The following is a 27,731-nucleotide window of genomic DNA, read 5'->3' as shown; positions in this document are numbered from 1 at the left end:
TCTTATGCCAATATATATATATAAATACACATATATATAAAAAAAATGTAAAAATATTATTTATTGTGCCATTTGTATCTATATAATATATGTGTAATATATTGGCTTAATACAAATATTTTAACTAGGTCACCAAACTAGAGTTTGTCAACCTAATATAAATAAATATATATACAGGATGATATGAATACCTGTTGAGATTACCAAATGCTGCTCATAACAACCCCACAAAAAGAGGAAACATAAGCTACAAACAAAAATTGAAGTCTTAGAAAAGGACTAAGAGTAATCAAATTAGTGGCCAATCTTCGTCTCAACCACTAGTCACACACACACATATATATATATATATATATATATATATATATATATATATATATATAATATTTATCTGGCCAATTAATGATCATATGTATCTTGGAAAGAAAAGAAGGCCTTGCTGACCAAATATGAATTCCAGAAAGGTGAAAGTGAATCACTCAAAAGTATTTGAAAAAAATCAGAATTATAGCCGACCTTCGTCTTAGCCACATATCACATTAATGTTCATATATATTTGTTTATAAAGATCAAAATTGTAGCTGACCTTCGTCTTAGCCACATGTGACATTAATATTCATACAAACCACTAAAGTGAGTATAACAAACATAACATAATTCTTTGATATATTAATTGAAAGATGGCCAATTTGATTTCTGTTACCAGCTTGAGTAGCTAAAGTTAATCATGGAAAACTAAAGGTTCCCCAGAGTTAAGATCAGTGAGCAACCAATGATGTCCACAATTGTATAGTTAGCAGCTAGCATTTGGTGAACTCGAGATTCAAAGCTCAAATAATAAATCAGCATTATATGCAGAACTCATGTTTTGGTCCCTGAGTAAAAAAAAAAAATTGTTATAACATATTGTGTTGCACTAAACCTGCATACTGATGAAGTCACCAAGACTTATAAAGTATCTAGATCAGTTTCTGTCTGTAAATGCATTCACAAATCATAAATCCCTCACCCAGATAGGTATATAGTATAAACTGCAAAAAACGCTTGTCCTATACAACTATTGTATGGATGTGTGGTTACATATAGAAAAAAACACTGTATTTAAAACATAATCAAAACAGCCATGTAGCATATAAATGTAGAATAATAAAGAAATGAAAAATATTTATAAGCAATAGTATAATATGGATATCCAAAATGTCCAGCGGTCCTTAGACATATCTTAGATAACAGCTAGGAAATCCAAATCGCATCCAAAAAACATAAACGTAACTTCGAATGGTTTGAATGTCTCTGATGTTCACAGTTTAGCTGCGTCCTTCCATAATTCACATTCCACGCTACACCATTACAAACCGATAACAACCCTGTCCCATAGAGTTGTACATATAGTATAAATGTCTAATGCAAGGTCAAATTCAACCAGTTACACTGAAAATAAATTTCCAATAAAGTCAAAAGTTGTGATGATATGGCATAAACAAAAAACATCTAGTAGATATATATATATAGATATATATATATATATATATATATATATATATATATATATATATATATATATATATATATATATATATATATGTAACTATCCATATAGAAGTTAAAAGTTCAGAAATAAGAATAGTGCAAAACCGATGTTAGAAGTTGGCTGCTCTAACCAATTTAGTGAATCCAGGCACCAGATATTGCAATGAACACAGGAGAAATTAACTCAGTTGCTGGCTTTGAGGCCTAGTCCCGCACACTACGTATCTAGCTTTTAACCACAATCTCACCTTCGAAAAAGGATGAATCATTTTTGCAGAAAACCCAGTTACATATCCAAGTTTGTAGGATTAGAATGTAGATGTAGACCGTATGTATGTATGTATGAGGTGGCATTGTATTTATGGACTGAAAGATGTATCAGGCTGAGGCAGATAAACAACTATCTGATGCCCGGTTCTATATACACATGATTGTTGATCCTACACCAAATTTTAAAAAAACATATTGATTCCTTCTTAGATCTAGCCATGGAGGAAGGCATCATCAATCAACAAACATGCAAACAACTTAAAGTTCCAGATCCGATCCCTCAGTACCTATATTTACTCCCGAAGATACATAAAAATCCTACATGTCCACCAGGCAGACCAAATGTATCCGGCAAGGGTTCTTTAACCAAACCTTTGTCTGCCTTCCTGACTCAATACTTACAACCGTTACTGTCTATAGTTAGGTCCAGACTAAAAGATACCACCGAATTTCTGAATATTATTCAGGATACACAATTGGAATCTAACTGGTACCTTTGCACACTGGATGTCACCTCCCTCTACACTAGTATACCACAAGGGGCTGGCTTACAGGCCATTCAATACTGGCTAGAGAAATCTAAATTATGCACTCCTGGTTTCAACAATTTTCTACTTACCATAACAGAACATGTCTTAACTAAAAATATTTTTTATTTTTATGGTAAGTCTTATTGGCAGGTCAGAGGTACAGCTATGGGAGCTTCCTTTGCTCCCATTTATGCTGACCTATTTATGGGTTTTTTTGAAGAGCAACTAATTTATAACACCAAAAACAATTCCTTTTTAGATGAGTTAGACATCTGGAGACGTTATCTAGATGATTGTTGGATGGCGTGGCGGGGTGATGTAACATATGTACATGCATTTGTTAGATATCTCAATGATAACAGTTGGGATATTAAATTTACACTCAACATTGAATATCAACAAATCATTTTTTTGGATGTAGTTGTTACTAGACAAGAAGATCATACGTTGGAATCTCGGGTACATAGAAAATTTCCAAAATACAATACTTTACTTCATGCTTCCAGTCACCATCCCCGCCACATTATCAAGAACATCCCCAAGTCCCAATATTTACGTATAAAACGTATATGGTCTTCCGAACCAATTCACCATGAGTGTCAACAGGATTTAACAAATAGGCTGGTAACTAGAGGCTACAGCAAAATTGACATTTCCCAAGCTGTAACCCTGGTAAACCAAACTGAGAGATCCCAACTTTTGGAATACCAAAACAGAACTAGTCAACACAAGACACAAGATTCACAACTAGTTAGACTAGTGACAACATTTGGTTGTAACACTTCAAGATTCAGAGATATTATTAACAATCATCAGGATATTCTACTTGCACATGAACACCTAAATGGGGTACTTCAAGATAGATGTTTATTCTCTTACCATAGTGGCAGAACCATCAACTCGTATTTCACTCACTACAAACGTCACAATCCACCTGTACCTATACAAAAAACATTATTTGGTGAAACACTAGTTGGTTGTGTCCCTTGTGGTCACTGTAGCGCATGTACACACATTTTCAAAACCAAAGATTTACCAGCTGTAATACTTCTAAAGTGTATCAGATTAGACTTTTTGGTAATTGCAGTAGTGACTGGATCATTTATCTAGCTACCTGCACTTGTTCATCCTTTTATGTTGGACAGACATCAAGACCCTTCAGACATCGCATAAGCGAACATTTAAGTGAGATAAGAAATAAAAGAATTTCCAATGACCTTTATAAGCATACCACCACACACACAACTGCTAAATTTAATTTCACCATAATAGATAAAATTCAAATGCACAGAACGTCCAAAGCAGATTGGCATGGTATATTAAATAATAAGGAATCCTCTTGGATTATTAGGCTAGGGGCTTTATTTAGACTTGGCCTTAATGAATTAAGTTAGATCTTGACTTGGTTGTTCTGTGTAACAATAATCTATTCAGGTGTATTATTTAAATATAATGATATAAAAGCGGACACTAGGATGTGCTCTAATGGAATATTTTGTTGCACTGAGGAAGGCTTGAATCTTCAGCCGAAACCGGTTTGCTTATTATTTTACATGGAGTTGCCACAATAAATCCTTTATTTATTTTTACCTTCTCTTTGTGCTGGATTACTTGTTCATAGTACGGATTCTATTGGCACAATCCGTGCACTCTGTGTACCTCGCGTGCTTTTTGGTTTGTCCCCTTGTAAATATCTTACCCCAGCATGTACTGGCTATTGTGGTACTAAGGCTAATGTCCAGACAGCACACAGCATGCATGGCTTGCAATTGTTGACATGGGGTATATGTAGGAGCTGTAGCCACACATGGCTGTACATGTCATAAACATATCACCTGTGACTACTCAGGAACATACAGTGCAGAGCTGGATTTCACTGAGTCTATCAATACAGGCCTTGTGTAGGTCCTATGGTCCTGTTGTTTGGGTATGATTGTAGGCATTGCATTAGTTGGACATGTCTAAAGACATACATGCCACATGGGGTGTTGTGTGGTATGATAGGTGTCATAGGTGACCAGAAGAGAGGGGATATTACCTCTGTCAACATAGATATCAAACCTTATGTACTGCTAGCATGCTATCTGCCATGTGCATGTATGTAATGACTGTAGCCACCTATATGTAGAAAGATAAATGAAAGCTATGGTAATGTAATTTATGTTGTATGAGTGTGGGATGTACATATCCAGGGCAGGTACGGTTAGTTCATATCCAACCATGAGGGTGTAGTTTACTGGTGTACAGAACAGTTGACCATGTTAATGCTGAGAACATCCAAGGGACCCTGGTATGTGTACAACTGAGCTGGTTACAAACAGTGGTATCACTGCATTTCATAACACATTATGCAGCTGTGTCTGTACATGGGCACTTTGCACAGTTGATGTAGGCCTAGGTACAGCCCACCAGTCGAGCGTTATCTTGTGGTCTTCCATTCTATGTCATACCACATATGGATGTGTGTTGGTAGTCTGGGAACAAGGTGGTGGATGTATATGATGATACAACCTAGAATGCAGCATTTGCCACTGTCACCTGTACCTGACTCATCTGTGATGCGTTATGTCGGAGTAGTGGTCTTAACATGTGAGTAGCCTGTATGAATATGTGTACACCACCACCTGGTATGGTCCATACCACTGTTATGGCCCACATGTCTGGATCTGAGTTATATGGTGGTAGTGCAATTGTGCACTACAGAGCCTTCAGCCAGATATTCCGCACTGTACAGATGTCGGTATTCCCCATTGTAGGTTTTACATTGAGCAAATGGATTACTAAAGCAACACATCTAGCACGGTTTAGCATAAGCATCCAATGCAATTGTCATGTATGTGTCAGGGTGTTACTTCTGTGTGTAAGACATTTGCCTTGGAATGCGGCTATATGGGTAAATGTGATCTAGGTATTATCCACACACACGTGTAACATGGATGCATTTGCTCTGTGTTGAAGGCTCATCGTTTGATCATGACAGCCAGGAATGATAGACACTGGACAACCTCATAATAACAGAAGGACATTGGCTCATTATTTTGGTCTAGCAGTTGCCACATGTACCATGACATCACTGCATGATTAATGTGTTTGGTAGCAAATGCCCCATGTAAGGTGACGAAGAGCAGCAGAACTTGTGTATATGACCAATGTGAGATATACTTAGGGTAGTAGTCCTGCTTATAATGACACCTACTAACACAGCCAGGAGAGGACATCTTGACACCTGCACCTCAGTACCATTACACATGGTGGCTCACACATTATGCTTGCACATGCCACTGTTCCACATATAATGCCACTGTCCACAAACTGCTATCAATGTATGCCTTTCAGCGCAGCAAGGTGTGTGACACATGCTGTAGGTAGCATCTGCCTGTGCGATCCAGGTAACCTATTGTCTGTCACGTCTACACATGCACAAATGTGTATACATAACATATATATGTCAGTACTTCATGTACATGTATGCATGTGTATCACATAGCACAGACACAGATATATCATTTACAGGCCACATACAGGTATCAGGTAGTAAACCAGTATGATGTGTATATATACTGACAGTTAAGAGTAAGATGTGCCTAGCTGTAAACCTGTGTGTTTACAATAGGAGTCCATTACAATGTGCTCTGTATATGTAAGTGTTTGAGCATGCACACTGTGGCCTTCAGTGGTTAGAATCGGAGTGCATCCCAAACAGCCCTGTGCTATGAAGTGTATGAACATACCCACTGCCACCTTGTGTAATTTGAGTCAGTGCATCCAACAAGCTCTTTGTTACTAAGTGTATGAGCATTCCCTGTATAACCTTGTGTAGTTGTAGTCATAGTCCATCCCAAACGGCCTTGTGCTACTAAGTGTATGAGCATGCCCACTGTAACCCTGTATAGTGATAGTAGTTGTCCATTCTGCAGATGGCAATACTCCAGTTCAGGTTGCTGTTGTGCTACAATTATACCTCTCAGGCCTTCCTGCGGATGATGTGTCTCGTTTGTGCAAACAGGTTGTAATGGACACCTACTTTAAATATACAGGTCTACAGCTATGTACTTCATGACTGTCAGTCTCCCTGTTGTTGTCCTCAATTATAGAAGGGCAGTCTGAATACCTTGGAATGTGGAATCTCTGTGGTGCATCTCATAACTGCGTAGTACTGTAATAGTGAACTTTAGATAGGCAGTAGTTCTGATCCTACCACTGTCAACTGTGTGCATGTGTTTGTGTGTGTGAGAGCAAATGCCTGAGTGTATGTGTCTCAGCAAATGCCTGAGTGTGTGTGTCAGCAAATGGTGGAGTGTGGCTGTGTGTGTGTATTTTTGTCTGCATTCTGTCATGGAAGCGGGTTTTGCCTCATTCCAAAGCGATACCTCCTTTTGCACTGACCTTTATCCTTGTCAACTGCTAAACCTCTCTCTTCTTCCCTCCCCACTGCAAGTAATCAGTCCTGTGATGTCACCCAGCTCAGACATGGAATCAGTAAGTGAAATTGTATGCGTTCTGTGGCACATACCCCAACTGCATACCACTGTACTAGTTACTTTACATAGGCAAGACGTGTATGCACAATACTGGCAAGTGTGTGAGTGTTTGTGTGTGTGACTACCCTAGCCAGACACACACATGTATAATGTCTTTTAGCACACCATGGTAGCCATCAGTGGTGACCGGTGTCTACAAAGCATTACATAGTTAGGAATGGTAAAGAATATACAGTCAAGCATGATTACAGTTGGGTATGTTATTTTCTTGTGCCACTGTCGAGCAGTGACACAGAAATGGTCACCGGGGTGTAGGTTCATACCCATCATTCCCCCACCCAAACTCCACAATCCCCAAGGTATATTACATTAGCCATCATTCCCCACCCCAAACTCCACATACACAACAACCATCCCTTCTCTGGTGAACTGCTTATGATTTAAATGTTATAACACAAGAGATGCCTCTGTTTTGTGTACATGTCAGTTCCTTTGGAACCCTTCTGTGTCACAAAGGGCATTCAGATGCGTGTGTATATAAAAAAAAAAAAAAATATATATATATATATATATATATATATATATATATATATATATATATGTGTGTGTGTGTGTATATATATATATATATATATATATATATATATGGCTATGGCTGTGTCTGTGTATATGCATATATATATATATATATATATATATATATATATATATATATATATATATATATATATATATATATATATATATATGTGTGTGTGTGTGTGTGTGTGTGTGTGTGTGTGTGTGTGTACACATCCCGTGGGTGTATATATATATATATATATATATATATATATATATATATATATGTAGTTATGACAGTTGTACAGATGTAGACTTGTCTTTGTTGTTTCACAGAGTACAGTACATTCAAGGGTACTGTACATATGTACACAAAGGGACTGTCCAATTTGTTTTCAGTACTGTGGAATACATGTAGTGTGTAGTAGGATGTGCATTATAGACTTCACGCAGCATGTATACAACCCAGATTGCTTAGTGGTATGTCCAGTGACCTCAGTGTGCATGGTCCAGGGTTCAAAACCTGCAAGCCTTTTTGATACTGTCAATTGGGACTGCATAAGACAGTTGTAAGCAGGTGTAAATGTGTTTTCATGACAGTAAGCATTGGGTGCAAGCAGGTAACAGACATGTACAACCCAAAGTACACTTGGAATGCCCTTCTTTGGCAATCCTGCTGATGTCACCAACCTACAAATACACCTCTGGGACTGCTGTAACCCAGTAATCTCCATGATGCGTGCTGTAACTGTGTAATGCTGTAGTGTGTTAAGCTAGTTTTGTAGGTGTTGTAATCCCAGACAGGTTAAATATGGGTGTGTGTCTGTCTGCCTGTGAAAGAAATAATGCTTTTAGAGTATGCACACTCTTTATAACCCACATGACCACCTTTGGCAATCCTGCTGTGTGCTGCAACTGAGTATTGCTGTAGTGTGATAAACTAGTTTGTTAGGGGTTCTATTCCAAGAGAGACTAACTGTGTGTGTGTGTGTGTCTCTGTTTGCATGAGACAAGAACAATGCTTTTTAGACTATGCACACTCTGTACAATTCACATTACCACCTTTGGCAATCCTACTGATGTCACCCACCTAGGAATACACCTCTAGGACTGCTAAACCCAGTATTCTCTGTAGTGCATGCTGTAACTGCGTATTGCTGTAGTGTGATACACTAGTTAGGTAGGGGTTCTATTCCAGGACATGGAAGGTGTGTGTGTGTGTGTTTGAATGTCAGAGCCTGTGTGGGGGTGGCTGTGAGTGTCTAACCACTGGACATGTTGGGGAGCGGATTTTGTAATTTTCTTATATGGCATCCATCTTATATGTCACAATGTCCACCTCACAAGGAGTACAGATGTCAGTCAGCCACAGGACTGTGTTGGCAAGCCATACCCCTACATCTGTCAAAAGGCCTGGTGAACAAAGTATGCAACCCTACTATTACCCGGAATACATCTTGAACCCATGTGTCATACACACGCACACACACACACTTGCATAAAATATCTCGCTATGTTGCTAGTACCCTGCACATTGATGACAGATAGTAGGCATGGTGTGATTGCAGTGGGCTGCAGAGGGCATGTCACCTTGTACAGCAGTACAACAGGCACATAATTGCAGACAATGTGCCTTCACTATGTTCCCCACTGGATGCCTGCAACATATGTGGTGCCATCAAATGTGATCCATAGAGGCCATACAATGCCTTACACATGTGCCCTGTATGGACCGATGCCACTGACACCAGGGAATACCTGTATCATGCTATCAATGCAGGTGCAGGGTCAACCTGCTGACTAAAATCAGGTTCTGCCACACCAGGCAAGTACTGGCATATCGGAGGATAACAGTCTGTGTACACAACATGTGCCAGCCAAACCAGGTACACCTGTACATGTCACTGTACATTATTGTGGGACATGCACATCCCAGGCAATGTCCATGTCAAGGACTATCAAACACAGACATGGCATGCATTGCAAAGCTATGGCCATACACAATGGTAACCAGGATGTCAGGGCAGTTGATACAATACCCATCTGTGTGGGACATTGCAGACATTACACCCCTGTACCACACTACACACCATTGTCAGGTGGCATGATGCCAAGGATTACCCCTTACCCAGCCTTGTACAGCCATCTTGCACAGCCAACCACTACACACCCATGAAGCAATGCACACATGCATGTCAGTACTGGCACCTTGTGTCTGCGTGTAGGGTATGATGCTCCCAACCACAGTCACTCCCAGTATAACTCCCATTGGCATACCAAGAGATGTCAATCACGTTCACATGGCCTAGCCCATAGAACCTACGGATATCCCCTGTGGTGCATGTAGTACCTGTGCATTACTGCAGTGTGGCAAACTAGTTTGGGAGTATATTTGTGGGCCTGGAAAAGAGTGTCAATGTGAGTCCATTAGAGAGTGTGGTTGTGTTGACAATGACATCCGTTCATGTGGACAGCCATGTGTGCTACACCTAATGTATGTCTACTATATCTCTGTTGCAGCTGTCGCTCACCAACACACATATATGTTCTTGCAGCACACCAACATGTCAGCTTTGTGGCACAAGGAGTAAATGCATGCACTTGTAATAGTAATGTCTAGTCAGTCAGGGGTTTGACCCCTGTACTGGTAGGTGTGTGACAGACAATGCTTAGGTTTTAGTCTCCAAGCCCTTTTCTGATGTACTTTGCCTTTGTCTGTCCCTCCCACATACTATCTGGTAGATGTGGAGGTGTACACCTGCTCAGCAGCAGCTTGCGTATTGTAAGTGATGGTCATGATCAGGTGATGGCCTCTGCACCTACTGCAGTCCTCCTCTAGCTGATTGCATGTGGTGCAGCTGTGATGATGCTCCCATAGCCATTCGCATGAAAAACGCAGTACAATATCTAGGAACATCATGTTGGTGTTTGCCCATCAGAGTCACTGTGAATGGTACCTGGATCTGGTGTTTGGAAATTGCATCACAGATGATATCTGGATGTTCCTCAAACAACATACACAGTGGGAAATAGCCTAAAGACAAGAGGGTGATGTGCCAGACATGACTACAGCATGTAAGTGTAGCTATGCTTCATTGAGACTACTGCCTGTTTAACAAGTTGTGTGTGGTAATGGCTATTCTGCATGTTTAAAAACTGACAAGACAGTGCTCTGTTTGTGAGGGATCCCCATCTGTAGGGCCATCTGTTGACTGGTCAGTGTGTGGAATCATTTGTTTCCTGTGTTACTCACTGAACACACATCTGTGAACAGCAGGAGCATAGCTTGAGGATTGCAGCCAGTACATGGTGATAGTGATGAGTTACTGCCATCGCTTCCCTGACTGGACATATGTCACATGAAACAGTGATATGACGTGTTTGGGGTTCTCAGTGACGTGCCAATAATGGGCCACTGTTCATAGCTGCAGTCACAAGTCTTCTACACTTTGTACAGATGTCATGCAGTATATATGCATGCATTGTGCTCCCTCTGCAAATGTATACCATCTGTTGTGTTGCGTTGATGGTCATATCTATGCATGCTGTTGTAAGTTATCCTGAATTCTGTTGACAATTCCTAAGCCATATCTGTGTTTAAAGTGCAAAACCATAGGCTATATGACTTTGGAAGTCCCGACAGAACCTCCTGTCCCACTTCAGCTGGCCATGGCACCGGGAAACCAGCATATGTGGGGCCCAGCCTTAGACTTCCACCTCTGTTAGCTCTGCACCACTTTCAGGTGGTGCTGCCTCTGAGGATGGGGCTTGTCCCCCCTGGAGCAGGTCCAGACAGGAACATGTCCTCTGTCATACAGTCCCAGACATGGTGCATGGCGGGCTCAATAAGGGGTTTTTAGGCCAGATACACCGGTTCAATGGCAGAATGTCACATTTACAGGGTGAGGCTGCCCCTCCTAAAGAGCCCCCTGCATTGCCACCTTTGCAACTGTTTTGGTGCAGTGGTGGCTGCCCATGGCTGGGGACCTCCGTCCCACTGTTTCCATCTGGGGGCTCATGGGCTTGTGAATGCCAAACACCTCTCTCCGTCTGAGGTGTATCCCCCCACATGTGTCATATACTGACCCTGTATGCTGCCTTGTCTGTCATACTACTCTACCTATCCTCCATGAGCATACCTACTCTCCTTCCCCCACATCCCACTCTCTCCCTACAGAAACAAAAGGCCAATCAGTTCCTAGAACAACATTTGCCCCATACATAGCTGTCCATTTCACACACGTGTCCACTGGACACATGTAACCCTTTTAATATGCATCACAACATACTCCAGTTGTCCTCACCCCTGTCTCTCAGGCACATGATCTTAGTGTTCACATGACTCCTAAACGTTTCGGATACACGTGATGCAGGTGACACCATTGTACACACAACACTACCGGTCCCTCTATGGTTACCCCATTTACCTTTATCATGTTGATGATGTCGCACACAGCACCTTGCAAGAGTACTGTTCTCACATAATGATTGGACAGGAACTGTTGTTTTAATGTAAATAACATGCACAGAGTGATGTATATGGCCAATGTACAAATGTTTGCGTGTATGTATGACACATGTCTGTCTGAGGGAGTCTTGATATTACATAGGACAACACCACTACATAATACAGGCATTGCTGGTATTTCCCTTTTCATTCCTCTGTAATGCGTTGCTGTTACATGGGATCTTCCTTATATATCTATATATATGTATGTATCTATATGCTGGGCATAAACAGTCACACATACATCTACATGATGGAATACATTTCCTATACTGTTGAATGACTGCGCTGGATGATATGTTTGTGATAAGGTCCGATGTCTATATATCTGCCATGGCTTAGTGGTAAATCACAATAGCTGTGTGTGCAGGGTCCTGGTTTCGAGTCTTGCAGAGGCCATTTATTTTGTTGCAGGGCAGAACAAGACCATTAGATATGGAGAGATTAAGGCACATTAAAGCAGTTGTGAATGGGTGTGCATGGGTTTGCGTGGTGCTAAACAATGCTAACCCCTGGTTACAGTTTCTTACACTCAAGTTAGCCTCTACATTGCTTTACCAGTGTAATACTCGCATACTGGTGGCCAAAGAGGCTTATACCTGCTTGCTCCTGCACTTGCAAATGCACTGCATTTGGTGTTTGCATCTGACACTCACACCCCTGGGTGGGCGTGAGGACTATGATATTACCTTGTGATGCCTATTACATCGGATTACATGCCTACAGTATCGAGAATGGCTGCCCATTAGGCGACAGCATGCCGTTCGACTGTACAGAATCTTTGGCCTGCCCAGAGTTCGATTCGTATTATTGGTGTGCTCCTCTTACAATCTGGACCCATCTGGCTAATACATGGGAACTGACACTTTTCAATACAAACAAGTAATTGGGTTTTGGAACCCCCATCCTTCAGCCGAGTCATGCTACTGCATACCTAATATTCTATCATCTTTCTAAGGTTGTCAGTGGAATATGTGCTTTCTGTCCCTATCAAACCTCTCATATGATTGGGGAAAAATACAAACTGAATCAGGGACACGGCATAACAACATCAGGGACACATTTAAATTATTGGTGCTATTGACCTTACACATTGACAAACTCAGAGCATATGAGATTCATACACATTTTCTGAGGTAAATGATGTTTATAACTCTTAATTGTTGTCATTATTCATTACATGAAATTCACCACCTTTCCTCCAAATGTCACTAGTTTTAGGAGGGTTTAAGTGGGACAGAGTTAGAAACTGAGTCGAAATCAGGGATTTCCCTGCAAATTGGGGACAATTCAGAGGTATGGCCCCTATTTCTTTCCCCAATGATTTATGGCCTGTCCAGTGGATGTGCTCTTAGGGGTTGAGAGGTATGGGCATCAGCTATGCCCATTTCGGAATATTACATACACCCCCGGGGCGGTCCTAATACAACAGCGCCAGCCAACACCTGCATGCCTAGGCCCATAATTGCATACCCATAGTTCCCCCACCTGCCACTCCTCTACAGCACTCATCCTTACTGTGGGTGCAGGTGGAGTATAACACACCACTACACACTGCCCACTATTCCCGTGTGGGGACATATCTCGTACCTTGTGTCAGCCCAATGGGTTATCAGGCTTGCACAACCTACTGGTCTGTGTACATCTACAGCCTGGTTTGATAAGTCATTACCGGGACTGCCTCCGATCATTAATTTTTGGTGTCCCACAAGGGACATCAATGTCTGTGTTTCAAGATTAGACCTGGCAGGTCTCTCCCACTGGTAGTATCCTGCAAGTGGACTGGGAAGCAGTGGTGTGTTTAGCTTTATTGTGTATCTGTATGTCTCACTGGCCTAGCTGGGGGGGTTGGCGGTTGATGTTACATGTAACACGTTTGTTTATTGGACCCCTCACCCCCATATGCATGGCCTGTGAACATATGTTACGCGTAACTGCTGTATCATATCCTAGCTATATACATGTGTATATTTACAGTCACATATATATATATATATATATATATATATATATATATATATATATATATATATATATATATATATATCACAACATATGGGTCTATGGGTGTCTGCATATGTATATATTTATATATGGATATGTATCCGTATTCTGTTTCTGTATGTATACATTTGTACTATGGAGAGGGAGAGGCTTATCTCTACGATGCTATGGGTAGATGTACACACACATACCTCTACATATATACGTCTACATCTGGTTATTCCATTCCTTGCCATATAGATTACACTTTGCAGCAGTGGGACTCGTAGTGGGTGTGGCTGCTCATTGGGTGACTCCTCTGCCCAATAAACACATTTGCTTACATCCCTAGGGCTGTCCATATAGGCCTACATCAGCCAACACCTGCACACAGAGATCCATAAGTAGCTACCCATAGCTCCCTCACCCGCACCTCCTCAACAGCACCCATCCTTACTCTGTGTCCTGGTCTGTTCTGGACACACCACTACACGCTGCCCACTCTCCACTTCATGGGACCCATTTCATACAATTGTCTCGGCCCATGGGTCATCAAGGTTTCCCACCCTTGTATTCTGAGTATGACTGGACCCCAGCCAATATGGTCGGTCTATCACCTTCTTTTGGTCTTGGCAATTTTTAGGGTGTCCCGCAAGGGGCGCTCCTGTCTATGTTCCAAGAGTAGAATTCACGGGTGCACTGTGTACCCCCCCCCAGTTGTATCCTGCCTGTGGTCTGGGGAGCAGTGGACTCTTTACATTGTTTGTGTGTATGTTTCCCATGTCGGGCTGGGAGGGGGGGTGGAAGGTCATGCTACGTGTTTCATGTTTCTTGCTTGGGCTCCTCACTTCCATTGGCATAGCCTGCGAACATTCTTGTGTGCTGTTTCCTATCATAGCTGTATATCTGTGTATATCTATGCACACAGACACACACACACACACACATATATATATATATATATATATATATATATATATATATATATATATATATATATATATATATATATATATATATATATATATATATATATATATATATATATATATATATATATATATATATATATATATATATATATATATATATATATATATATATATATATATATATATATATATATATATATATATATATATATATATATATATATATATATATATATATATATATATATATATATATATATATATATATATATATATATATATATATATATATATATATATATATATATATATATATCTGTATATATATATATATATATATATATATATATATATATATATATATATATATATATATATATATATATATATATATATATATATATATATACATATATATATATATATATATATATATATATATATATATATATATATATATATATATATATATATATATATATATATATATATATATATATATATATATATATATATATATATATATATATTTATATATATATATATATATATATATATATATATATATATAGATATATATATATATATATGTGAGTGTGTGTGTGTGTCTGTAAAGCGAAACATACCCCACGCAAATGCAGTTACACATGCTTACTGGTGTTTATATTTACTTGACCTGCCTATTAGTGCCTTATTCATTATGACACTGACACTTCACTCCAGTTAACTTTTAACTGATATTTTGTAGGTTATACAGTGGACAGATGTCATGTTCATGTACAGATTACAGATGGTAAATGGTATGTGATACGGTGGGATTCGGTGGAATGTCTGTTCGTTAGATGGTTGCTCTAACCAATACACTATTGCTGTGCTGCTTCATTTGCATATATACCGATATACCCATGGCTCCTGGTTCCCCAAACACACACCCCAATGCCTCCCTAACGCTGCAGTCATCCATTCTCCAGTCGGATTCGCAGGGTATCCACACCACTACACATTGACCACTCCCTACTCCTATTGACCAATCCCATCGGTTGACTCACTCCACGTATCCTCAGAACTCCCAGACATTTAGTCCACAAACATTGGTGACATGAGCAACCAAAAGAATTCTATATGCAATTTTTGGATTGTCCCACATGGGACACACATGTGTTTATGTCAAGATTAGACTCTATATCTCATTATATCCTTACTTCCGTTAACATAACATGACACTACAATAAATTAATATGTATGACTATGTGGTAATGCACACGTTACACATGAGAGCCTAATTATGTATGTGTTTGGCATATTTCTTTTATAAATAGACCGGTTTAGTAATTGGCATTGCCATAGGAGGCAGATCACAGGAATGATTCCATGTGTGGGAAAGTCCTCACATTTTATTATTTTCAGCACAGCACTGACTTCGGACATTGTACACACTTCTGTATTTTAGTAGTTTCGTCCCATCCCTCTTTTGCACAACCTATTATTCTATCTACTGTCGAGGTTTGTAAGGGCACATTCATGTTATTTATGTCTGCAAATGGAATGAATGTGTTACAGAGAATGTACTTCTGCATATGTGTATTCATATATACTTATAACAAACTCGCTGACCTCCACGGGGCAGTCCAATGAGAACCAGCCCATCCTACCCTGGCACGCCTGGCTCCATAATTTCATATCCATAGTTCCCCCACCCCACCCATGCTCAAAATACATGCATACCATCCATTGCCCTCTTGTTATCGCAGCCATGACACACCTCCATACATTGCCCTCTCCCGAGCATTAGTGACTCTACACGTATGTTGTCCCAACCCATGTATTCTCAGTCTCTCCCACCATTTAGTCCTTGAACATACTTGCCCTTGGTTATGTAATGGTTGGATGGCTAATCATCCTATCAGTTTTTGGGTAGTCCCACCAGGGACTTCCCTCTGTGTGTAAAGTAGTCTTAGCAAATCAACAATGTTACTCCCATTGGTAATATTTTGCCTGTGGTGTGAGTAGCAGTGCTTTGCTCACTCCTGCCCAGCTGGATATGACATACACTGACAGCGCTATATAATACTGGGGTTGCTGTTGATTCCCTTCTCATTCCTTTTGTATGCTTTATTGTTACATCGTTCTTTCTTCATATATATATATATATATATATATATATATATATATATATATATATATATATCTGTATATACTTATATAGATTTCCTGTGTTGGGTACTGCTTAGACCTGCGCATGTGCACTCAGACTTGCTTACTGGTACTTATATGTGTTTATTGCTGCTTTTTTGTGCTTACACCTGCTTACTAGTACCTTATTCATTATGACAGTGCCACTTTGCTTGAATGATATTTAAGTTAAATTTCTCTTGCGATACTCTTATGTCGGTTTTACGGCAAAACAACATTCATTCTACATGGAAAATGATATGTGCTATTGTTGGGCTCGAACCATGAATGCCTGTTTGTTAGGCGGAGGCTCTAAACACTACACTATTGACACTTACGTTGATTCTGCATGTTTTTCTCTATTTGAATGAATATGATGTGCAAGCTACACTCAGCGGAGGGCAGCAACATGCAGACAAGCTGCGCTTTGCTTACACCTTTGATATTGTAACAATTCGAATGTATAATAGGGACACAGGGACAGGGAATCTAATTATGAAAGTTCTAAGGACAGGGCTCAACATTCCACTACGTGCTTGTGTGTTTACTACTTTGAGTTTATTTCACTGTTTGTGGACACTCTGGTATGCTTAGCATACATTTCGGTATCCACGGACACTGAATTACTGACTTACTATTAGGGGCAGGCTCTACTAGTAGGCATAGTAGGTTTTGTAAGTGTCGGGGCATGTTTACACCTCCATAGAGCACTTGTACACGCCCCCTGAACTCACACATGTTTCCTGTGCATGTTGAGGTTGCGGCGGTGTGCCCTCATACATATTTATATGGCGCTGCTGCGCCATCTGTAGTGAGGACACTCGGCACAAAGCTAAAACCGTCCTTGCGCCGAGCGTCTTGAATCCCGGGGACTCATCTTATGTACAGAGAGACACAAAGTCACAAAATACCAGCATTTGCAGGCAGAAATGAGGACAATGTGGAAAAAGGATACCTAGACTGTTCCAATGGTAGTAGGAGCATTGAGTTTTATATAAATGAATTTACAGTCATATTTAGATATGTTACCGATACATGTAACTCCATTTGAATTGCAGAAGAAGCCACTTCTGTGCGCATTGCAGGTGCTGTGGAGAGCACTTTTGGCTAATATTAACGATTTAAACAATTCTAATTTCTTGAACTTTAATCATACTTTGACTTAGGAATTTGGCCATTCCCATCATAGTATGAGAAATAGAGAAGACTTGGAGAAGTTAAACCGAGTGTAACATGCTGCAATGGTATCTAGTTCTTGTAGATGTCTTTAATGCTTACTGTTAAACAGATAAAACATTTTAATTAATTTCTAATAAAACTTTTGAAGTATCAAGTGAAACTGCTTGCCATAGCATATGAATGTGAAAAATTTCAATAATATATCTCAGTGCATTCTGTCTTGCTGAAACAGGCTATAAATCATTGCAGAGTATATTTAAGAAATTATTGTATAGGGACCCACCAATACTACAAGGAATGTTTTTGAGATAGTAGTATAACTTTAATTACAACAATAATCCAGAAAAGTAAATGCATACAATAAACATCCCAAATAATTTGAAGCTGTCAAAACAACAAGAGGACTTTATTGAAGAAAAACTGAAAGAGAACTGAGCAGGTCAACCATTGTCTTTGATCAGAAAGAAGTTAAAGCTCTGTCAGTTCTATACTCAACTGATCCATACTCATTGTTTTACAGCAAGAAATCTGGACAAAGCCATATATACAAGTGTAAGAAAGATGCAAGAATAGGGACATTTGTAAATATTGTTCTTACAAACTTAGAAAATTGATAGAATAACAGGTTTTACATTTGCATGAATTTTCTGAATGGTATGAAGTCTGAAACTCAAATGTCTGACATTATTTTCTAACTCCAGCCTTTAATGACTTGCCACTAATTTGCCAGAAAACTACAACTTTATGAAAAATGGACCTCTAATAAGAGGCAAAAATCTGTACAATATGCAAAAATCTGTATAGTTGACTGGTATGGACTGAGCCATAAATGAGAATGATTCCAGATTTAAACATGAAAGGTTTGTCAGAGCAAAAGTCCAGTTTAAGGAAAGAATAAAAAACTTTAGTAGTAATTTGAAGAATAAGTAAGTTATGTACAAGATCTGTCCAGGGATTCATGAAGCTCGGTGCAAGGAAGGTGTTAGCCTTGCGCCGAGCGTGCGGCATAGAGATGGCACAGCAGCACCATATGCATATTAATGAAGGCACGCTGCTGCACTGTCCACGTGCACAGGAAATGAGTGCGAGTGCAGGGGGGCGTGTTTAAGCACTGCATGGAGGCGTGAACATGTCCTCTACAGTCACGCACCCTAAAATGCTGACTAGTACTTGCCTCTAATAGTAATCACTCCTGTCAGTATCTGTGGATACTGAAATGTATGCAAAGCATACAAGAGAGTTCCGTGAACACCAAAATAAAATCACAAGAGTAAACACACAAGCACTTAGCTGAATGTTGAGCCCCCATCCCTAGAACAATTACATTTAAAACCCCGTGTCCGTATTTCATTGTAGTGTTCATAGGTTCATAGGTTCATACTAGGCTATCTGCCCTAGGGCATTTATAAGCCTAGCCAGAGTGTGTTTGGCTTTCGCCACCCATTTTAAATTAATTTTGCTATGCACTTTTTCGAGGTTAGTATACTGTGCGTCTGTCTAACAGTGACACAGAAGTGATACCCAGAGTAAACCTACGATCTCCCATCCACTCATCAAGATTCCTCTTGAAGAGAGTCAATGAGGGACTCTGCCTAACCTGGACTGGGATTTTATTCCAGAGTGAAGGGAGCCTCTGAGTTATGAATCTGTCCCTCCAGCATGTCCTATTTATTTCAGTGCTGAGGTTCAAGTCTCTCGAGTGCGTAGCTCGATGGGATTTGGATTTTCTGAGGTGCAGCATGTCCATTAATTCCGGGTTGGACATGGCTTTATACGTCAGGCACAGATCGCCTCTGAGCAGGCAGTATGCCACTGAGTAGAGCTGGAGTTTCTTTAACCGGGCAGCATATGGCATCTGTTTGAGCCCTTTGATCCTCTTGGTGAGGTACTTTTGGGGTCTTTCCAGTTGCTGCAGGTGTCTGGTAAGGTACATCCCAAAAGGGCATTGTACTCAATTATGGGCCTGATGAGGGATGAGTAAAGAGGCACGATGACCTCCCCTGATCTAGATGTGAATCCCTTCCTGATTAGGTGGGCTATATAAAATGTTTTTCTAACCACTTTGGCCATGTGGTTGTCAAATGAGAGATTGCTATCAACTTGGGTCCCCAGGTCCCTAATTACTTCTTCTGTACTTAATGGATTACCACCTATGTGGTAATTTGTGGGCACTTTGTTTTTGCCAAAGGGGATGACTATACACTTTTTGGTGTTTAGCTTGAGGCCATGGCTCTGGCACTAGTTGTCTGTTACTATGAGGCCCTTTTGGAGGATGCTTGTGTCGGCTGGAGAGTCAATTATGGCACCCAGTTTGCAGTCATCTGTGAACTTGGTCAGCCATAGTCCTTCTGTGTTGGCCTGTACCTCCGAGAAATATATACCGAACAAGAGAGGTCCCAGGACTGAGCCTTGTGGGACGCCACTTGTAACTGGTTTGGAGTCTGACATGGCTCCAGCAATTCTAACCATGTGGTTTCTGTCCTTGAGCCAGTTTGCAACCCATCTAGTGACATAGGGGTTTATATTTAAGCTGGTGAGCTTATCTATAATGCCCGAGTGGGGTATTGTATTGAAGGCTTTTGCGAGGTCCAGGTAGGCTGTGTGGACCACCTTCCCCTCGTCAATGGCCTTGGTGACTGTTTCAAAGAAATCAACCAGGTTTAAGAGGCAGGATCTGCCCTTAACAAAGCCAAACTGGGTAGGATCCAGTGTCTGTAGGTCCCCAATATCTTTATTTATGAGGTCCATGATGATCCTTTCCATAGCTTTGCAGACCAAGCTAGTCAGGCTTATGGGGCGATAGTTTCCAGGATCTGTTGAGGCACCACCTTTGTGGAGAGGGACCACTGTTGCTGTACGCCACTCTTTGGGTACATATCCTCTAGTAAGGCTGAGATTGAACAGTAGTTTTATGTTTGGGTTTAGCTCTTCTTGGAGTTCATGTAGGACGCAGCCTGGGACACCGTCTGGTCCCATTGATGCTGTGTTTTTTGCTTTGGAGAGGGCGGCTCTTACCTGAGCATCTGAGATGTCAGGGAGGCATCACTCTGCTGGGATAGATATTTGCCCTTTTGGTGGGGGGGGGGAGAAGTTTGCACTGAACCTGTCAGCTAGGATGCAATGTCTGTGGGTTCGGTGTATTTTTTGTCATTTTGGACTAATTCTGAGCATATCTGGGAATTCCCACCCAGGTTCCTAACATAACTAAAGAAAACCTTGTGATTATCCTTAGGGTCCTGTGCAATTTTTCTCTCGAAGCTGGCCTTAGACGATTTTATGAGTGCCCATAGTTTTTTGCTAATACTGATCAGAGATGCCTTCCCTTTTTGGGATTCTTCTCTATCATGAAGTAGCTTCCTCCTTCTATTGTATAGTTTGTTTATGGCTGGGGTCCACCAGACAGGATGTCTGCCTTTGGTGGATTGGGTCTTGGTTTTATTTTGGATTGCATGATCCATGCATTCCTGAAGGTGTTCATAGAATGCATTTATAAAGGATTCTGCGGTCTGGGCTGTATTTTCCACAGGCTTTGAAGGATTCCACCTCGGTTTTGAGGAGTGTGCAATTTGCTTTAGAGAAGTTTTTCACTGTGGTTTTCTGGGCAGGGGGTGGGGTCGGGATGTAAATATCCAGTGAGATTAGTTTATGGTCTGATCTTACCAGTGAGGGATACACTTCTGGTCTGGAGCATAGAGTCCCCATGTTGGTGATGATCAGGTCCTGTATGTTTTCCCCTCTTGTGGGAGTGGTAACAAGTTGTTCCATAGCATTTGAGTTTATAAATTCTAGGAACCTTTGGGCTAGGGTGTTGGAGCTAGAGTAATGCTCCCAGTCTATGTTTGGGTAGTTGAAGATGCCCAATATAATGGTGTTTGGAGAGACCTTCATATTTTCCAGTGTTCTCAGGAAGGCCGAGTGGGGTTCCTGGGTTTGGGAGGGTAGTCTGTAGCAGGCTATAAACTGGAAGGCAGTTTTACCCACTGTTAGGTGCACATGGCTAGTCTCTGATGCTTCGTGCCGTGCCACTAACCTGGAGGTGTGGGTATCTTTGATGAATATTGATACTCCCACTCCTTTTGTGGTTCGGTCCAAGTTTTGGGGCCGAAAAGCATGGTATGAGGTATAACCTGGTAGTGCTGGGGTGCTCTCGGGAGCCTTGAACCAGGTTTCTTTTACTGCACAGATATCGATGTTCTCCATGCTAAGGAGAGTTTCGAGTGTGTGCATCTTGAGGTTTAGACTTCTGGCGTTGAGTAGCATTACTCTTAGTTTCTTATCCCTTGTGATACCAATGGAGGTGGGTTTGTCTTTTGAGCCTTGCCTAAAAAAGGCATTATGGGGGTAGCAAGAGCCTTTGCCAATATCCAAAACCCAGGGTGACAGGTGCAAGCCGTCCCTAGCGAAGCATCGTGGCTTGTCGAGCATGTCATCCCAGGCTGACAGGCATTGATCCCCTTTGAATGACACCAATACTTAAGCCAATTGTTGAAATTGATCATCTTGTCTTCATATTGTGGCATCATTCTTGGTGAGGGTAAGATGCTACTCAAGGTCAGGGTCATATCGGCCTGGGCTGCATGCTCAGAGAGCTCCTCTATGTCTCTTTTCATGTAGTCCAGGGAGGTATGTCTCAGGTCATTCACACCAGCATGGACAATGACTGAGTCATATTTGTACTTGCCTTGGAGTGACCTGAGTGCTTGTGTTATGTGGCGGATCCTAGCGGCAACAGGCAGCTCACCGTGACCTTCTCCTTGTTCAGCCTGGTGAGCGGGATGTCAGTGTGCCTGACGAGAGAGTCACCCATTACAAGTGTATCAGGTGTGTTGTTTAGCCTTAAGGGCTGTGACTGTTCGGCACACTGGCTTTGTGAGCTATGTGTTGCATGTGTTTTGTTTTGGGGTAGCGGTTGCTTGGGTGTCTGCTTTGGAGGTCTCTGCTGCTTAGGCAGATTTTTATTTAGAGCCTCTGAGTATGTTTTGTGTGTTTATGTGTTTGGTTTGCTGTCGTGGTAGGTCTATGTGAGACTGGAATTGTAGTGAGTGTGGTTTCCTTCTCCTCCTGACTGGTTACGCCAGTACTGAGTTGAGAGAGCTTAGCCTGCAGTTTGCCTATATGGTTGCATCTCTCACATGTGTTGGAATTTGTTGGGAGGAGGAGAGGGTTGTCTGTGTACATGAGGCAGTTGTAACATTGCCTCAAGGTTCCCAGATTCACCAGCTGGACCAGAGAGGAGATTGACAACTGACCTTTGGACATGCTAGAATAGCATTGGGAATTCCTTTATAATTGAAAAAAAGGCCAATGGGGAACAAGGTACTCAAGGGGAGTTTGTGAGGGTGTAGTGCTTTTAATTTTTTAGTGCTGACTTAGTGAGCAAGTGCCAGGTAACTTAAATGCAATGTGTTACATGCAACTTAAATGCAAAAATGACAAACAGTAACTTTCTTTCAAGTGAAACAAGGAAATAAGTACAGTAAGCAATGCAGATATCACTAGGAATCCACAGACATGTTGAAAAGCCATGTTTTAGGTGGAATTAGCATTTCAGGAAAATAACAAGCAAACAAACAACAAGCATACAAACAAAGCTAGATTCAGCAGGCCTGGATCTAGTCTATGCTACAGCAAACAAGGTATACCAATTTCAGTAAGAAGCAGTTCAAATATGCAGGCACTATAAGTCTTTAACCAGAAATTCCCAGCTCAGAAGGGCAGAGTCCAGCCTCTCCTCCCACAAGAGTGCAGACCACAAACCTTCTTAATGTAAAATAACTGGCCTGAAGCCCAAGTGCTTAAACCAGAACTAATACACTTTTAGAATAACAGACACTGAGCCCTCAATCAGTAGTTCCCAACTTAGAAGGATGTAAGCTACCTGTCCTGCCACCACAGTGCAGACCACAAACCTTCCTAATGTAAAACAACTGGTCTGAAGCCCAAGTGCTTAATCCAAAAGACTTAGAATGATAGCTACACTTTAATCAAGTTACTACCAAGCAGTAATAAATACAATTGAATACTTTAAAGAATGCCTGGATTAGTGCTCAAGTTATACAAACAAAGCTAGATTCAGCAGGTCTGGATGTAGTCTATGCTACAGCAAACAAGGTGTACCAATTTCAGTAAGAAGCAGTTCAAATATGCAGGCACTATAAGCCTTTAACCAGAAATTCTCAGCTCAGAAGGGCAGAGTCCAGCCTCTCCTGCCACAAGAGTGCAGACCACGAACCCTCTTAATGTAAAATAACTGGCCTGAAGCCCAAGTGCTTAAACCAGAATTAATACACTTTTAGAATAACAGACACCGAGCCCTCAATCAGCAGTTCCCAACTTAGAAGGATATAAGCTACCTGTTTTGCCACTACAGTGCAGACCACAAACCTTCTTAATGTAAAACAACTGGTCTGAAGCCCAAGTGCTTAAACTAAAAGGCTTATAATGAGTTACACCAAGTAGTAATAAATACAATTGAGTACTTTTAAGATGACGCAAAAGCAAAATAAAGTAGGAAGAAACACAAATGCAGTAGAAGCAGATATTTTTTTTTTGTTTTTAAGTGGAAAGAGAGAAAGGAAAGAGACAAAGGAGTAGCAGAAACTAAGCTGATTGGCCTTCTCAAATGTTCTCCCTGTACTGGGTAGAATGAGGGTCCCAGATCAAATTTACACTAAAGGCGGACAACTGCAAAGCCACCAACTATAAAAACACTATACCAACAGGGAGGAAGGGTGGGAAACAAACTGCAGAAATGTTTCTCACAGCTGAAAAGCAGCAGTGAGCCTTTAAATGAAAGTTTTAAACAGCTAAAGGAGCCTCTAGAAAAAAGACTTTAACTACAACAAGTTATCAGAAACAAACAACCCAACAGATGCTTAATAAATGTGGACAATTGCCAGTTAATACCTCACACACAGTGAAACTAGCTAGAGCAATACACAGTACACAAAGTGCTATAAATAACAAAGAAATAAAGAACAAAATAAACAAAAACGGGATACTTAATGTTATATATTATAGCTCTGAGTTTCCTCAGTGTCCTTCCTTCAATCAGCTCAGTGTGAAATGGCAGAACACTCACAACTGAACTTCTTAGGTAACAGAAAGTTGAAACCTGAGACAGCTTTTAAGAAAGAAATCTCAAAAGAACCAATGAGGTGCTTAGTCTAAGCTGTAGTCCAGGTGACCTCAGTCAGCCAATGACCTCAAACAATTCTCTCTCACTGAAATGCCTGATGGCTTTGGCTAAACCAATATGTCCCTGAATATGTGCTCAGACACACAGCCTCCACAAACACTAGGCCCAAATACAAGCCTGAATATGGAAATGCTACAAATATCCCCACTACTTAGAAGAAACTGCAGAAATGTTTCTCACAGCTGAAAAGCAGCAGTGAGCCTTTAAATGAAAGTTTTAAACAGCTAAAGGAGCCTCTAGAAAAAAAAGTTTAACTGCAATAAGTTATCAGAAACAAACAACCTAACAGATGCTTAATAAAAGTGGACAATTTCCAGTTAATACCTCACACACAGTGAAACTAGCTAGAAAAATATACAGTACACAAAGTGCTATAAATAACAAAGAAATAAATAACAAAATAAACAAAAAACAGGATACTTAATGTTATATATTATAGCTCCGAGTTTCCTCAGTGTCCTTCCTTCGATCAGCTCAGTGTTGATTTCTATACCAAGTGGAAGCGAAACGCAGCGTATTTGCATGCTGCTGCCCTTTGCTAAGCCTAGCCCAATGGTTAGAACATTCACTTAATATCTGCCCATTCACGGTCCGAGTCGTCCTTGTCTGGATGGCCCAAAAATTAATGAGTATAACCTGGGTCAACCTACCATGTCATGAAAGATGAGTATTTGCATGTACCTATGTGCGTGAAGTACAGCATGTGGAAGACCAAATATGTTAGGGTTGGCCTTAAAACCATAATGGTACCAGAGATATGTAGAGTAGGCAATGTGTACTGCAGTCTGTGCCATGGGCTAACAACCAGAGAAGGGATGGATGGTGTGTATGTGGATTTTGGGGGGGGGGGGGTTGATGGGTAATGTAATAATCCGCCAAGGGGATACTCGGTCAGATGTACAATAGGTGAACTGGAAGTGTACGAGGGTGCAGTGGGAGAATCCAAAAGGAAACTAAAGAACATACATTCACATCCCCAATACACCCTGTCAGGTTATATTGCAGAACACAATCCCACAAACATGAACATTAAAATGCACGATACACATGTACAGAAACGGTACCAGCTCACACCACATAATGGTTTGGCCTGAACTGAGCCATCCAACCCCTACACACCTGGATACATAATTGAATACCCATCGTCCCCTCCACAGCACACCCCCCCCCCTTGCTGAATGTCCACCAAAACCACCCATACTCGGGCTGCTAGCTTGGGCCAGCCATATCTGCACATAGTGACCCCTACTGACATCTAGTAGGCAGTCTCACCCTAAGCAGTCTCAGGCTTGCAAACTTGTTATCCCATGCATGTATAACCCTCCCTCATTTTCATATAGCCAAAAGAATGGGGTTCATCGGCGTCCACAATTTTTGGACATCCCTCATGGGATAAGTGTCTGTTCTCAAGATTAGACTTGGTGACACAACGTGATTTCCACCCCCGTTGACATCCGGACACAAGTCAGATTAGCAGTACTTGTCCACAACCCTGCTCAGCCTCCACCCGGTCCTGCAGAACCTACGACCCAGGATTAAACACCTGACCATGATGCATGTCTCCCCATGTACATTATCGGAAATGTATACCTTTCACATGTTCCAAAGAAGCTTCCCCATAGCCATCTTCCAAATAGTGCACATCCACAAATTGTATACCCTGTCCAGGTTCCATGTTGTAATGATGCACACAACCCCTGTATACAAATGGTACAGGTCCCTCCCAGATGTGGGTGTTCATATACATGGCCATGTATAACCCCAGATATGTAGTCATATATCTGTAAATGTGCATACTTATATTCGCATAGCTACACATCACACATACATGCATATAAGTAGTTGTCAAGTATGTGTCCTGTTCATAAATATGTATACATGCAAATGTATGCATATGTCTCTCAGAAACATATGAACATTAACATGCACTATACACATGTATACCAACTGACTGTCACATTTGTTGCCAGTAGTGTGGAATGCCTGTAGTAAAGTCATATATCCTAACTACCATCCATGCAGAATGCATCACGGATGGTTTAGTGGTCAAACCAGTGACAATGGTGTTTCTGTTCCTGGGTCCAAGCCATGCAAGGGCTGCTAATGTTATATGATGCCCAGAATAATGGCTGTCGGATATTGGGTGATTAAGGCGCTTTCATGCAGATGTAAGCGGGTATGCGTGGCGGTAAGTGGCGGTCATTGAACCGTATGGGAAATGTAAATAAGCATGTAGGTGTATATGCATGCGTATGTACAGACAGACAGATATATATATATATATATATATATATATATATATATATATATATATATATATACATGAAGAACGAACATGGTGACAATAAAGCATTCATAATGAATGCAAAGGAAAACAGCAGCGGAACT

The sequence above is a fragment of the Protopterus annectens genome, chromosome 10.part0, assembly GCF_019279795.1.
Source record: "Protopterus annectens isolate FY-2018-M chromosome 10.part0, PAN1.0, whole genome shotgun sequence".
Taxonomy (NCBI): Eukaryota; Metazoa; Chordata; order Ceratodontiformes; family Protopteridae; genus Protopterus; species Protopterus annectens.
The sequence above is the reverse complement of the archived record's forward strand: the minus strand, read 5'-3'. Positions refer to the sequence as shown.